General features: G+C 57.8%; 1 protein-coding gene across 2 annotated transcripts in view; it reads left to right on the top strand.

Moving 5' to 3' along the window:
* The first annotated feature begins 5,426 nt into the window (after nucleotides 1-5,426).
* PIK3C2B (phosphatidylinositol-4-phosphate 3-kinase catalytic subunit type 2 beta) overlaps nucleotides 5,427-12,120 on the top strand; it is a 63,163-nt gene continuing 56,469 nt past the window's right edge. The window contains exon 1 of one of the 2 annotated variants that reach the window (XM_051821194.3): nucleotides 5,427-5,564. The gene's annotated coding sequence lies outside the window, so the exon portion shown is untranslated. Of the gene's footprint in view, nucleotides 5,565-5,788; nucleotides 6,111-12,120 lie in introns of those variants that run through there. The other variant, XM_002717574.6, reaches the window with a different exon arrangement.

Below are 12,120 nucleotides of genomic sequence, written 5' to 3'. Positions count from 1 at the left end.
AGCAGTCCGAGACTTTGCGCCCCCTAAGGAGCTGAGAGACTGGGATGCGTAATTCCCAAATGTTGTGGGTCATTTAAAAGGTGTAGGGAACATGTGGGATTCCTTCCTCCCTCCCTCCCTCCCTTCCTCCCTCCCTTTATTCCTCCCTCCCTCTCTTCCTCCCTCCCTCCCTTCCTCCCTTCCTCCCTTCCTTCCTTCTTCCCTTCCTCCCCCCCCCTTCTTAGATATATCTATTATGTGAAGGACAGAGTTACAGAGAGAGATCTTCCATTCGCTGGCTCACTCCCCAAATGGCTGCAACTCCTAGATCTGGGCCGATCCAAAGCCAGGAACCAGGAGCTTCCTCCAGGTCCCCACACGGGTGCAGGAGCCCAAGCACTTGGGCCACCTTCCGCTAAGTTCCCAGGCCACAGCAGAGAGCTGCATGGGAAGTGGAGCAGTCGGGACACAAACCAGCACAACACAACCAACACAAACCATGGGATGCCGGAGCCACAGGCAGCAGCTTTACCTGCTGTGCCATGGCCCAGGCCCTGGGGCTGATTTCAAAAGCAGCAGCCATTAAGGGAGTAAAGAAGCGAATCCATCCACAGAATATCTGCAGCACCTCCATCTGATCTCAAAGGTCCATTCAGGTCCCAGAGATATTTGAGTCTTTAAAAGAAAGTCTACTAAAGGGTTTTAAAATGAAGATGCTACCAACACTGCCTTCTCAATGTCCACTTGAAGTTGTGTCACAGATCAGTCCTATCCCAGAGAGAATAGGGCTCAGGTAAGCAGGCGCCATCCCCATCTCCTCCCCGATTTCAGGCACCCGCTCCCTGGCCAGTGGCCTTGTTCCTTTCTCGCTAGCACTGAAACCTTAAACTCCCCAGCTCTCCGTGGCCTGGCTCCGTCACTCTCTTTCTTCCCGTGAACTCGATCCAGGTCTTCGTCAGTGACTGATTTGCTAAGTACTCACTAAGGAGAAGCTTGGAGCTAGGCAATTCATGAGGGCGAGGAAGTCACGGGAGTTTCCTTAGCCTAAAGAAGCTGACAGTCTAGTTGCCTTCCTCCTCTGTCCCCTCCCCAGGACAGAAAAAAAGTAGACCAGCAATATCAGCTGGCTGCTGTGTGTGTTTGGAGCTCTTTGAGGCCCCCAGGGAAGCAGCCTGGAGAACCTGCAAGGCATGTTTGTTTGCCATGGCTGCCATAACAAATCGCAAACCTAGCAGACTAATGACACGTGCATTTTTTATCTTGCTCAAAAGTCTAACACAGGTTTCACTGGGCTAAAATCAAGCCATCCGTAGGGCTGCGCTCCTCTCCGGAAGCCCTAGGGGAGAGTCCGTCCCTTGTCTTTTCCGGTTCCTGCAGGAGCTTCCCAGCGTTTGGCTCAGGGCCTCGGTCCCCAGGCAGCACTGTGTTGTTGAGAGCATCGGCCTCGATGCAGCGGGGCCGGCGCGATTGCCCTGGGTCCACCTGAGTGGCCCAGGCGCCTCTCCTAGCTCTAGGGTCTGGATTGAATCACACCCTCAAACTCCTGCTGCCTTGTAAAGTAACACATGTAGAGCTTCCAGAGGGTGGGAAGTGGACATTTCTCTTTGCGGAAGGCCAAGTGGAGAGATGGCCACGAAAGGAGACAGAGGTGGGGGCTGGGACAGGAGGCTGTTTCCAGGCAGTGGGGAAACTTGTAGCAAGGCCCCTGGACTCCACCTGCAAGATTTGCAGCTGCTTCTGGGCTGCCCTTCCCTCCCCGGACCCCTGGGAGGCAGGGACCTTCCTTCTCCTTTATCCTTCTGCTGTCCCTATAGTGCAAACCCCAATCCTGACTTCACCTCCTACCCTGGGGCCTGCAGGCCTTGCAGAAGAAAATGATGGTGCTCTCTGATTGCAGCCATGACACAGAACACCCGATGCCAGCTGTCATCTGATGCCAGCCGTCCAGCCGCCCACTCTCTCTCTAAAGGGCTGCTGTTCGCACTCCTGTCAGGGGCTAAACCAAACCTTAACCACTTTCCTTAAGCCTGCAACCCGCTCCTGACCTCTTACATCTCAGCAGGTTGCTTAGGGACCATCAGGTGGCAACCAGTTCTCTCATCCTCTGGCCTCTAGGTTCACCAGTCTTCTCCAGTGCAGCCCAGGCGACTCCACCCCGCATGCATGGGCCCCGCTCCTGCCATCTCCCCCGGGACATTTTCCATTCTTCATCTTCGTCAGCATCATTGTCTCTCTGTCTTCTTGGTCTTGCACCTCAAGATAGGTACATATTTAAGCCTTTCCCATCTTAAAGAAATCAGTCTCCTCTTTGCTGCTGCATTCCCCTTCACCCACTGCCTTCCATTTCTCCTTTTAATTGAGCTGCTTTTGGGAAGGATGCGTTCCTTTTCCTTTCTGACTCACTGGAGCCTGTGTTAGCTAGGACTGCTCACGCTCCATGAGTACTGCGGATTCCGGCTGATCGAGGAGCCAGGAGCCAGGAGCTTCTTCCGGGTCTCCCACACAGATGCAGGGGCCCAAGGACTTGGGCCATCTTCTACTACTTTCCCAGGCCATAACAGAGAGCTAGATCAGAAGTGGAGCAGCTGGGCCTTGAACTGGCACCCATATGGGATGTTGGCACTGCAGGCGGCAGCTTTACCCGCTATGCCTCAGCACCGGCCCCAGGCTACCAATTCTTAAGCATCAAGTGGGGAGTAACCCCACAACCCCGCCGGGTTCCTACATTCAGCGCCTTGTTAAATATTCCAGATGTGACCTCTCTGCTGTCTTTCGTCTCTGTCTGTTTCGTTGGCTCTCCACCACAGTTCTGGCAGATTCGATTCTGCCAGCCAGAATGTAGCCATGGTCTCCTTGTTGAGCCCCCAGACTGGATCTTTGGGAGTTTTGTTTGTTTTTTAAAATTTATTTATTTATTTATTTGAGAGGCAGAGCACAGGACAGAAAAAGAGATCTTCTTCCATCTGCTGGTTCACTCCTAAAATGGCTGCAACAGCTTGGGCTGGGCCAAGCCCAAGCCAGGAGCCGGGAGCTCCATCCGGGTCTTCTGCAGTGGGTGGCAGGGGCCATCTGCTGTCTCCCAGGTGCATTAGCAGGAATCCAGCCTGTACCTTTGACCTGTATCAGTCAGGTCCTGGTGGGAAGCAAACGGGACATTGCAAAATGTGGGGTGATTTCAGGAGAGCTTAAAGAATAGAGGACAATTTATAAAGGGTTGGCAGGGGCTAGGAAAGCTACAAGGAAGAGTGCTCGGTGCACTGGGACCAGCAGCAAGGCAGCACTTCCAGCCCTAGCCTGCAAAGGCTAAGGAAGGGAGTGGTGGTCTGAACTGAGAGAGAGAGAGGAGGGGGAGGGGGAGGGGCAGGAGGAGGGGGAAGGGCAGGAGGAGGGGGAGGGAGTGCACCTGATGGGAGCTGTGATCTGCAGCTGAGTGGCAGCCCCTCCCACAACATGACTTCACAGAGAAGGGTCCTGAGAATACACATGCAGCCTTCTCTGGCCTCCTCGCCCCATCTCATGCCATGCCCCGCCCCCCATCAGCTCCCAGGAAGCCAGGGGGTCCAGAGGACCTGAAGAGGCAGAGGCAAAGTGTGCGGTGTGACTTTCACATCCTCCTCTGTGACACGCCAAAAAAGTCCCCCCTGCTCACGCCCCTGCCCGGCCCCATTTGTCCACACCCAGCTGCTTCAGCACCTTCAGAAAGCTCAACTTTGTGGCATGCACCAGTTCCTCTTGATACCATGTTTCTGCTCACCAAATTGCATCACCAAGCGTTTGGCCTGCTCCTCCCGCAGCACCCTGGGCTGACCTCCTGGGAGTTCTCGGCCAAGGCCTCCCCCTCCAGCAATGAGGACCCACCCATGACCCCTATACCACTGTGTTCCCTCTGGCTGCTGAGATGGGCCTGATGACAGTTACAGTAAGCTGTCGTAAACGTGTTCAAGCGTGAGTAAGCAGACAGGGCAGGAAGAGCATGAGGGTACATGAGCAGACCAGGCCACTACAGTCATCACGATGCTTCACTAACTGTATTTTTCCACTGGAAAAAAAAAAAAAACAGATTTGCTTATTTATTTGAAAGGCAGAGTATCAGAGAGAGAGGGAGCGAGATCTTCCACCTACTGGTTCATTCCCCAGATGGCCACAATGGCCAGAGCTGGGCCAGCCCAAAGCCTGGAGCTTCATCCAGGTCTCCCACGTGGGTGGCAGGGACCTAAGTCCCTGAGCTATCACTTGCTGCCTCCCAGGAAGCTGGATCACAAGCAGAGACAGGACTCAAACCCAAGCGCTCTGATAGGGGTGCAGGTGTCTTAACAGATGCAAGTGCCCACTGTGCGTCTCTCCACAGCCACATAGATTGGATCGCAGGGGCTCACCTTAACAACGTAATCCAGCTGTAATCACTTGCCAAGGCCCCACCTTCAGACACCATAATTCCATTAAGTTTCATCCTTAATCCATTCACACTAAGACGCTGGGGATAGAGACTGGAACACTTGGGCCTTGGCCGACACTCACATTAGGCTCCAAACCTCACACCTGCACCCTGTGCTTTCGTTTCCACCGCAGCCCTGAGTGGTAGGTGAGAGGTGAGGCCCGCGTTGCCCTCTGTGTTGGGAGAGTGAAGTGGCCCAGCCAAGGTCACGCAGCAGAGGAGACGCACACAAACTCAACCCCAGGGCCCTGCCCTATGGCTTCTCCTCCTCCTCCTGCCTCACCCAGGGTCACCTGCTGTCAGTCCCTTTTTATTTTGCCCAGATTTCAACTTACCCATGAGAACCAAACAATAGCCTGAGAAAGAACTCACTTTCTGTATGGCTTTCTGCCCTGGCTGGGACTTCCTCTAGCTACTCAGATTCCTTGCCGGTTACCAGTCCTGCCCTTCCTGGGTGCTGGCTCTTTCTGTCCTATGACTCCAGTGTGCTAGGATGACTTACAACCGCGTCTCCTGGAGAGTTACCTCTGGGTATGCTGCAGAGTTTGCTATCAGCAAAGAGAATGTGGAAGGCCCCAGGTGTTTTTTTTTTTTTTTTTTTAAAGGCCTTGCTGAGACTTCTCTGTTTTTAAACTCTGGTGAACCCAAGACAGACCGGAATAGCAGCATCTTCACAAATATTTCCTGGAGTTGAGGGAAGGGGGAACCGGGCAGCTGTTTCCATGGGAACCCTGGCAGGGCCAGTGGGCATCTGAGGGCTGCACAGGCTCCAGCTCTGGGTACCTGAAGAGGCTGCAGAGACCCTGGTGTCTGGCGGCTGGGGGGGCGGGGAACAAGGTCGACACTGGGAGAAATGTCCTGTGATTTCAGACTTCATGGGTATTATGCAAAGCAAATGCAAAGAAGAGTTGGCCAGCTCTCGGTTTCTTCTGGGTGGAGCCTTCGGGAAAATTCTACAGACCACCGCTCCAAGCAAGGGAGGGCACCTTTTAAACGTAAACGTGACAGCTTGTCCCTCTACTCTGGCTGGGCCGGGGGTCGTCGCCCGTGCTCCCCCTCGGGGTGTCTGCCGCTGTCCCCGGGGCCGTAAGGCGGGAGACCCACGCGGAGTCGGCTGCTGGAAGCTTCCCCGACGCACGCCTGCCTCCAGGTTGGGCACCCAGATCTGTCCCCATGTCACTTCTAGCAGAGCCATCTGGCTTCCCTGCCCAGGGGGTCCGGCAGGGGGAAGCAGCGCCCCGCCGCAAACCCCTCCCGCCCGCGGCCGCGGCGGCCTCTGGCCCTGCGGAGCTCCGCGCGCCGCCAGCCGCGGGGAGGGCGGGCCGAGGGGCGGCGGCCCGGGTCCCGCGGCCGCCCCGCCCTCCGGCTCGCGGCCGATTCGCGCTGCGGCGGGGCCGGCGGCCGGGCGGCTGCTGTCCAGGCAGGGCTGGCCGGGCCTGGCGGCGCCGTGCAGTGCGCCGGGCGTCCGGGAGATGGCTTCGCCCCGCTCGCCCGCCGCTCGCGCTATTGTCTCGCCCGGAGTAGCCTGACGGCGGGCTCGCGCGCGCGCTCGGCCGGCCCCTGCGCCCCGCGAAGCCACTCTCCCTGCCCGGGGAGCCGGCGGGAAGCGGCGCGCGGCTGTAAGGGACGCCCGGAGCCCACGTCGCCGAGCACACGACCCGTCGGGTCTGGCCGCGGAGCCCGCCGCCGAGCGCAGGTAGGACGCGCAGCCGGCCGGGAGCGCCGGCCCCGGGTCTGCAAAGCGCCCGGGAGCCGAGGCGGCGGAGGCAGCGGAGGCCGGGGCTCTCGCTCGCTCCAACATGGCAACAGCCGAGGTGCAACAATGGAAGCGGCGAGGGCTCCCGGCCGCGGGCCGAGCGGGGGGCGCGGGGAGAGCCCCGGCTCCAGCCCGCAGCGCCCGGCAGGTTGCGCGCCCCGCGCCCGCCGCTTCGGGGCCTCTGCAGCTCCGGACACCCCCATCCCCACTCCGTTCTCGCCAAACACGCTTCCTGGCGCCCAGCGCGGGGCGATCGCAGCCAACCAATGGCTTGGAGGTTTGTTTGTCGGTTTGTTTAAGATGAGAGATTAAAAAGCAAAAACCTGCCCCGGAGCGGGGCGGGGTGGGGTGTGGGGTTGAGAGGGGGTGCCTAGCCGTGCGCTGTGTGAAAAGTCGGCATCTGGGCCGGGGAGTCGCCAGACAGAGGGTAAAACTGGCTTCTCCCATATAAGGGCACTGCAGCAGAGGGAGCCGGAGAGGGACCCTCCGCCCCAGGTCCCTGCGCCCTGGGAAGGCGCTGCTCTCCTGGCCTGCCCTCCTCCCTCGTTTTCAGCCCTCGACAGCGGTGGCTTTGAAGCTCGGGGAAGCCGGAGCACACTGCCAAGCTGGGGTGGGGTGGGATGGGCTTGGGGAGCTGAGCCCAGGGGCTTGGCAGGCTCCTGGGTTGTGGGAAGAGGTTAACAAATGTATGAGGTTAGCGCACACACCCTGGCCAGCTGGGGTTGGAGGGAGTGTGTGTAAGAGAGAGGAGAGAGAGAAGGATCTGTTACCCTCCTCCCCCTTCAAGCCAACCTCCCCCGTCTATTTCCACCCCCTTTTGGGGTCTTTGTGGCTTCCCTGCACCGGTCACGCCTGGGATGGAATTTCTATTGTCTCTGGCTGCCCTGATATTTTTTTCTCAACTCTGTTGGGGAGTTTTGTGCCCTGGGCTGGCCGATGCCAGCAGGGCCCCGGATTCGTTCACACGCAGCGACCCCGGCTCCTAGAATTGGGCCAGCACCACCCCTGGTTCTGTGTCTGAACTACCTGACTGTCTGGGATGTGGCCAAGCACATGTAAGCAATTTGCACCGAATTCAGTTCCTGAAGGGACTCGCTCTTCCGCTGCATTAGGCTTTGCAGAGATATTGGGAGAAGCCACAGCCCAGAGGGCCTGACCTCAGATCCTCCCCCGCCCCCTTCCCAGCTCCAGCTGCGGATCCCAGAGCAGAGAGGCCATGAGCCTTTGGAAGCACAGCTCCTCCAGAGCCTGGCGGTCCCATCTGGTATTGTGTCCATGGAAAAATGAAGTGGAGGCACATTTTATGGCTCTGCCTGGCAGCCAGTGTCTGACGAGACGGTGGCTCCGGGCTGGAGCCCTGGACCCGGGCTGTGGCTGCTTTTCCTTTGGCCTTTGGGTGAGCCCAAGGTTTGATTTCCATGGCTCTGAGCTTCCTGCTGAGTGTGCATGGGTGTGTGTCTGAATCTGATCAAGCTCTCGGCGCTGGCCAGGGAGCAGCTTGTCCATTGTCCTCTCCACTGGAAGCATGGGTGAGGGAAAGCCGGGGTGGGGGTGAGAAGAGTGAGTGTCTCCGGGGCCCTGGCTGTCCCCTGGGGTGCTGCTTCGGGCTCGCCCAGTGACCTAGTTATGCTCTAATAAAGACTCCACACCCTTGAGGGCCTTTGGTCCCTTTTATGGTGTTCTCACCCAGCCTCGGCCTGGTGCTTTGCAGGTCATATCCGTGATCCTGCCCAGGCCAGCAGGAAGAAAAATGAAGGGATCTCTGTGCCTTTGGAGGGTGTGTTACTGGCCATGAACTTCAGGCTCCTCCCGCTCTGAGGACGGGCAATTGCTCGGATATCATAGCTGGGAAAACACCGTCAGGAGACCCTGGCCTGGCTTCCTGCCGGGCTGTGTGAGGGTGTCTAAGATTTGGCTTGCAGATTTGTAAAGTGAGAGGGGGAGCGTCTGTGACCTGCGGGGTTGCTTTAAGGGTGAGAGGGCCTGCTCACCAGGAGCTGCCGACAGCAGCACGTGTGCACGCCTCTCTGCATGCTGCAGGGTGCCCTGCGAACGCCCCCTCTTCCTCCTGGGCGGGCTTAGCTGCATCACAGGGGAGGGGAGCTGCCGAGGATTGAAGTAGGGAACGTTCTGGAACTCTCCTTTCTGGCTAAGGTGGGAGTGATGTGACCATACTAAGGTAACGTCTTTGGCTGTTTGAGGTCGATCCAGCAGGGATAGGAGAGAAGGAGCGCTTCCTCAGTGACATTTGTGTGGCACTGGGGAGAGACAGACACCTTCCGAAGGCTGCTGCTGCTGAGCTGGCAAATAATGCAGTAGCTACCGCTTCCTGATGTCAGCCCCCGGTGCATGGCAGCGGCGGGTTTTGAAGCAGGGAGTCTCACTGCACACGTGTGCTTGTAGCTTCAGTGCCACCGTCGGAGAGTTTTACAGGGTCTTAGGAGAACAGAGAGGGGCAGCGGAGTTGTGGATTAATTCATTCGCAGTGGATTCCTGGTAGGCTGCAAAACATGTCCCCATGAGACCTGGGAACAAGGCAGCAACCTCCCAAGGACAGGGACCCTGGGGATAAATCTCTCCCCAGCCCCCGTCCAGCCTATGTCTGGGGGTTGAATTCCCTGGCTTCCTTCCAGCCTTAGCTGCTCTTCCACACGTTTTCATTTCTGTCTCTCCCCTTCCGTGGATAGAGAAGTCTTGGGACATTGAGGTCAAACCATGAGGCCAGCCCCTCGCGGCAGGGCTGGGATTTGGCCCTGGGAAAATTACAGATTTCGGGTTTGGTCTTTTCCTGTCCGCCTTGTGGCGCACCTGTTTCCCGCCATGACCTTGGAGGGACTATTGTTGCATTCCCTGTGGTCACATAAAGCATGTAAACTGGACAGCACCTTGGCCGTCCCTTGCCTGAGAAGGGACTCTCCCAAGGTCACATGGTGACCAGCAGTGCTGGGACCTGATGCTCGCCCACGGGTCACAACCTGGCCTTCCACACGTTGGAGTCTTGTGTTGGCCCTGACGGCCCAGCCCCCGTCGCGTTCCAGTCTTCCAGAGGGGAAGGGGGGTGAAGGGACAGAGCACCCTGAGAGTGGATTGAATTCTGGCTGGGAAAGGAGAGATCGTTTGCAAGTCAGGTGCTGGAAGAAGCTGGGAGAAGGCGATTCTGTTATCTCGGCATCCTAGCCAGAGACGTCAGACTTCCACTCGGCTTTAAGAAGCAGCATTTTGTGTGTGTGTGTGTGTGTGTGTGTTTTAATTTTTTTTAAGTTTATTTGAGAGAGATAGAGGGACAAAAAGAGCTCCAATCTGCTGGTTTGCTCTCCAAATGTCTGTGACAGCCAGCGGACTGAGCCAGGAGCTGAGAATTCAGTCTGGGTCTCCTGTTTGGGTGGCAGGAACCCAACCATTTGAGTGATCGCCTGCTGCTCCCCGGATGAGCCTAGCAGGAAGCTGGAGTCGGAAGCAAACCCAGGCACCCCGATACGGGGTGTGCGCATCTTAATTGCTAGGCCAAAGGCCCACCCCCTTTTTTAAATTTAGAGAATAGATACCCCGTAGATATATATAATTATGATTTATCAATTAAAAATAGTAATAAAGCCTAAAATAAATTACATTAAAGAGAGAGAGGATGTGGTTTCTTGAGAACAGACTGAAGTCAAGTGCATCCAGAGAGCTGGCAACTTCTCAGAAGTGTGCTCTGGGCCGTGGTGATGCAGGAGATCCCAACCTGGAGGGCAGCACTGGGGCCCTCGAGTCACCCCGTGCAGTGTCTCCACCTGCCGCGGCCTTCACTCCCCCGGAGGCACCAGCAGGGTGGAGGCTTGCTGGGGAAAGGGAGCTCACGGGGTGGGGGTGGGGGGTTGAGAAGGGGTGCACTCATTTCAGCAGGACCGGAAGGCTGGGCTCCCCTTGTGTGGGGAACGTTCAGACCGGGAGGGGTGGGCAAAGTGCTGGGGTGGGGGGCTCTGCTCCCGCCCCTGCGGCTCCCATCCGTGAGCCACCTCTGTGGCCGTCGGTCCTCTTGGCTGCAGAACGGTGCATTGTGTGTGTGGTTGGGACGGGCTGGGAGAGTGCGGTGTTCTGGGGTCTGGGAGGGCACGGGGCTCTTCCAGAGCCATTGCTAGCATCAGTGTGAACACACAGTCAGGTACACTGGGCCTGGGTTTCCGGGGCAGGATGGGGAGAAGGTGATGAGTCTGGAGCTCACACGAGTTTCAGTTTAGCTCTTGATTCTAGAATTCACGTGTTGCGTGACCTTGGGCAAATTACTCAATCTTTTTCCTGTTTCCTCATTCATAAAATAAGAATAATAATCTAAGGACTGAAGTGGGGATTAAATAAGACAATACCTGGCACGGGGGCGGGGGAGGGGCAGAAAAAAGCCTGCTTCCTTCCTCTGTTTCTGAGATGCCCGCATTGATTTAGCCTGCCCCTCCTCCCCACCTCCCTGCCTGCCTTCTGCTCAGAGCGTACACCCTCACTGCAGGCACTCTGCGTGCCTGTCCCCTCTCCCCGCCCCAAGGGACTCTTGGGACACATTTTACAAGGACGACAAGTAGGCGTGTTGACACTAGGGGGCCTGCATGACAGTCATACCGCAGCTTCTGATGGTGGCTACCCGGGAGACCCTGGAAAGGGTCACATGGGCAAGCGAGCCGTGAAGAAGGGGCTCACGGAATAGGAGTGCTGTGCTGGGCCACAGGGCCCCGTCTCTGCCTGGGCTCCAGTACAGACCTCGCCCAGGGTACACCTGAGGTCTGTCTCCCTTGGGCCCTCCCTGTGGCCATGGTCGGAGAGGCCATCAGACAGGCGTCAGGGCAACAAAGCCACACCAAAACTAACTGACGCGAGTCCTTGCCACTCCACTCTCTGTGCCACCAAAGCCACTTTCTCCTTTGAAAATCTCTGTGACCCTCCACCCACCAAGATGTCCCAGGTTTGTTTTATCAGCAACGGAGGCAGAGGTATTGGCCTTGTCCCCCGGAGCCCAGGCCGGCGCTGTAGTCACCCAGCATGCTGGGAGTCTGGGGTGAGGAGCAAGAGGACTAACCAGGGCGGCCTCTGAGCATGCTGAGCTGGGAGGGGGCAGGAGGAAGGGGCAGGTGCACCCAGCCCTGGGCAGGGCTTCGCAGCCCTCACAGTCAAGTGGGATTGGGAACTGGGGCATGGGGAGCCCATCCCTGGTTGCACACGAGCAGGCGAGCCGGGCTCAGGGAACGCCGAGAGCTACTGCCGTGGCAGATCTAGGGGGTGACCTGGGCAAGACCCCCGTCGCCTGGCACCATCAGGGTCACTGCCACCCAGGTTTGGGGATCCTGGGACCCTCAGAGGCTATCTCGGGGACTGCCTTACTTCTCAGGTCTCCTTAGGGCCCCGCATCCCGAGTGGGTTTCCCCTTTCACCCTTGGCCTCACCCTGGAGTCAGTGTCCTTGTCTGACTCCGGCAGGATGTCCTTCCAGCCTGGTGCCGGGAAGAGTGGGGGCTTCCAGCTTGGGAGCTGGGGGAAGCCTGGGAGCCACCTGCATGGGGCTAACAATAGCCAAGGGCAGGGGTCAGCGGGGGTCAGCGACTTAAAGGGACAGGTTGCCTCGTGGTGGGAACTGTGTTTAGGGGGGATAAGAGATTTTCTGGGCTCAGGAGCTGAGACCAGGGGAGGCCATGCCCTGGAGACCCACCCCGCCTGCCCCGACAGGACTGTAGCTCCCAGCGAAAATGGGAACCTTCTTGGCACATCCAAGGCCTGTTGGGGTGGGCACTGCCGTCTCAAAACAAAGACTCTGCTTTTTAAATACAGATGTCCCCAGGAGGGGCCAGCACCTTGGCCTGCCACGCCCCTGTGTGAATGAGTGTCAGCTGTTTGGTGCTGTTTGCTTTTTATGGTTTCTTCTGGACCGAGGGACAAAGGACAGGGTTTTGCTGGAGAGCCTGTGTCCCCCATCCTCCAGGGCACCC

The sequence above is a fragment of the Oryctolagus cuniculus genome, chromosome 13 (genome assembly GCF_051225735.1).
Source record: "Oryctolagus cuniculus isolate XC-2025 breed Fujian yellow rabbit chromosome 13, ASM5122573v1, whole genome shotgun sequence".
NCBI classification, from domain to species: Eukaryota; Metazoa; Chordata; class Mammalia; order Lagomorpha; family Leporidae; genus Oryctolagus; species Oryctolagus cuniculus.
The sequence above is the reverse complement of the archived record's forward strand: the minus strand, read 5'-3'. Positions and strand labels throughout refer to the sequence as shown.